At 54.5% G+C, this 2787-nt stretch overlaps 1 protein-coding gene across 25 annotated transcripts in view; it reads left to right on the top strand.

The window, feature by feature from the left end:
- The window catches only part of LPP (LIM domain containing preferred translocation partner in lipoma), a 432466-nt gene that overhangs the window by 106347 nt on the left and 323332 nt on the right, over nt 1-2787 (top strand). For 3 of the 25 annotated variants that reach the window (XM_025202692.1, XM_025202691.1, XM_025202694.1), the window contains one exon: nt 529-1132. The exons of the other annotated variants lie outside the window; for them this stretch is intronic. The gene's annotated coding sequence lies outside the window, so the exon portion shown is untranslated. The remainder of the gene's footprint in view (nt 1-528; nt 1133-2787) is intronic. 25 annotated transcript variants of the gene reach the window in all.

The raw sequence follows: 2787 nt of genomic DNA, 5'->3' as shown, positions 1-2787 counted from the left end.
CCTCTGGCCACTGTCAGTGACCCTCGGGCACTTACAAGCCTGCCAAAAGATGCAGTGTAGTCTTGGCATCCTGAGCCACTCGGAGTCACCAGCTCATTGAAGGCAAAACCAGTGTCGGGAAGAGGAGGGCTCGTCTCCCGAAGAGCCGGCTATTCTGTTTTCTGCCTCCACCGTGCCCGAGAGACTTCTCCCTCGTTCCAGCGCCAGCGAACCAAACCAAACCCCCGTCCTAGTCCTCCTCCGGGCATGGGTGGTGCCGTCTTTAGGGCGTGTGCTGTCATTGCTGTGATAGAGGCCACGCAAGGTAACCTTGGTGTCTTGGTTTCAGTCCAGTTCCCAGAGGACAGGTGTCTGCATCACGTACGCACCGGCGCATTTGGCACCGGTCCTTCATCTCGGCTGGCGGTCGGAGCGATGGGGAAGGACAATTGCTCATAGGTCTCCCAAGGGCAGTGGGTAGGCTGCAGTGTATGGACTGTCAAATGTATATCTATACCCCCAATTCAATGCTTTCCTCTTGTATTTTAGAATCAGCCCATTTCCAAGACTCACCCCACTGAGGCGTGAGCCCGTGCACGTCCGATGCGAACGGTGGAGGCAGAAAGCACAATAGCCGGCTCTTCGGGACACAAGTCCTCCTCTTCCCGACACTGCCCAACAAGACTGGCTCTGCCTTCGATGAGCTGGTGGCTCCAGAGTACCACTAAAAAGCATCTTTTGTTGTCATTGATTAACTATTTCACTGATGCTCAAAGCATTAGTCGGGGAAAAGTGGAGGGACTCGTATTAGAGAGGTGTTCGTGGCTTGTGAGTGGCATCTCCTGTGGGTCTCCTGGACTTGAGGTGGAAAGCCACTTCCTCCCCGCCACCTCCCCGGCCCGTGTGAACGCTTCTCCTCGAGGGAGAAGTGAAGGTGAAGCTGCTCTTCATAGTGAAAGAGGATGTTCAGGCAGGTTTAGGAATTGGAAGGGAAGCCCATGGAAACAGGTGAAATGAAACTGGACACATATTAGAGAAGTGAAGTACTTGCAAGACCCTGCTTGCAAAGACGCTCCTCTGCGAATGTGCAGCCCCTCGTTTCGGTTCCTTGTTTGGGTGCCTTATTGTTCAGCATCTCTCGGGCGCTTGATTGGTATGAATGTTGTTTTGGTTTATGGCTCACGTGGATGAAACCGCCGGGTGTTGTGCAGCGTTTAAACTTTCGCATCGCTCCCGAGGTACTGGTTAACGTTCCTGGGAAAGCACTCGGACACCCAGCGCCGTGCTAGGGGGGAATAATGTTTCGGGGAACGTGGCTTGCCGTGGAAATCTGGTGCCGATCGCAGCTGGTACCTTATCCAAGGTGTTTGCTATAAATGGAGAGTTGCAGTTGCTGGGTGAATCGTAGAGGGGTCTGTCCTGTAGGTACCACAGAGCATTTCTTCCGCCTGTGCTTGTGCATGTCTCATGGGGTGCCTCTCTCCTCCATGACCCTGCTACCATTTGATTTACCTCTTTGCACTCTGCTGCACCTGTGGGCTCCCAGCAGCGATCAGGACCCTGTTGGGCTGGGCTCTTCACAGGTGCTTAGTGAAGGTCTATCCTTGCCTTCCCCCCTGCTCCCCAAGGGATTTTGCTGTAAAGCAGGGGAAGCAGAGCCACAGAGAGTTCAGGTGACTTGCCCATGGCCACACAGCAGGTCAGTGGCAGAGGCCCAAGTCCCAATCCAGTGCCTTTAGGCTGCAGAGGCAAATAATTTTGCTCTTGTTTTTGGATGTGGTGCCTGGTGGGGCCATCAGAGATAGGAGGCTTGGGGGAGCAGTTGCACGTTGCTCCGAAGGGGCTCAGCTCATAGTATCCGTATCCGCTCATAGGAGCGGGGCCCAGATCAGCAAGCCGGTTGCCATGCCAAGTCGCAGTTTTACTGCGGGACTGCTCTCCACCCCTGCTATCTCCCAGGGGAGGAGAGCAGTCCCTCGGGGGACATACCATGCCCTCCTGGAGGGCTTTGAAGTGGAGATGGAGCACCATCTCCAGGGCGTAGGGACAATGCGTTGTGAGCGGCCTCTGCAGATCTGTCTGGACTGTCGCTTGCTATGTATTAAGACGAGCAGTTTTATTCCCAGAGGCTGGGCGTTTCGGTAATCGGGCTTGGCATGAACACACCCATGCATCTTACTGACCAGCTTAGCCGGGCACACGACCTCCCTGCCCACCTGCCCTGCTCCCGTGTGCTGCTGCTCTTCCAAACCGGTGGTGTCCAGGTGGGCGCTGATCCTTCGGGCTGTCTTCATCTCCGGGCAGGCCTTCAATGCAAGCCATGAGGTCACGGAGGCGCTGCGTGGGACTTTTCTGTGCGTTTGGGTGAATCCCACTGAATAAAGAGGGGGGGAAAAAAGACCTGTTTCTCGTGCACAACAGGTGAAACGTGAGCTCCTGAGGGTGGGATGTCCTCTGGAAGCCGTGCTGGCAATTGTGCTTTCTAAGGGGGTTGCACAAACCGCACCGGGTATTGCACAAGCCGCACGCATTCACACTGCCCTCGGGCTCACACCTAGGCACACCTCCGGGAGACTTCAAGCGCTTCTCCAAGGGAAAGATCTGACTCCTAGGATTTAGCAATGGTATAAATACGGACCCTGGAGTTCCTGAGAAGCTTGCAACATCTGTTTCCCGCAGCGCTTTGATCGTGTTGTGGGGCTTTTACAATGATACTTCGTGAAATTATAGCGGCAGGATTCCTTTCAAGCCTTTCCCTCCCCTTGGTTTTTTTTGTTCATGGAGCAAAAAGGCAAATTTCACAGCAAA

The sequence above is a fragment of the Alligator sinensis genome, unplaced genomic scaffold (assembly GCF_000455745.1).
Source record: "Alligator sinensis unplaced genomic scaffold, ASM45574v1 scaffold301_1, whole genome shotgun sequence".
In the NCBI taxonomy this organism is placed as follows: domain Eukaryota; kingdom Metazoa; phylum Chordata; order Crocodylia; family Alligatoridae; genus Alligator; species Alligator sinensis.
Note: the sequence above shows the minus strand (reverse complement) of the source record. Positions and strands in the feature narration are given on the sequence as shown.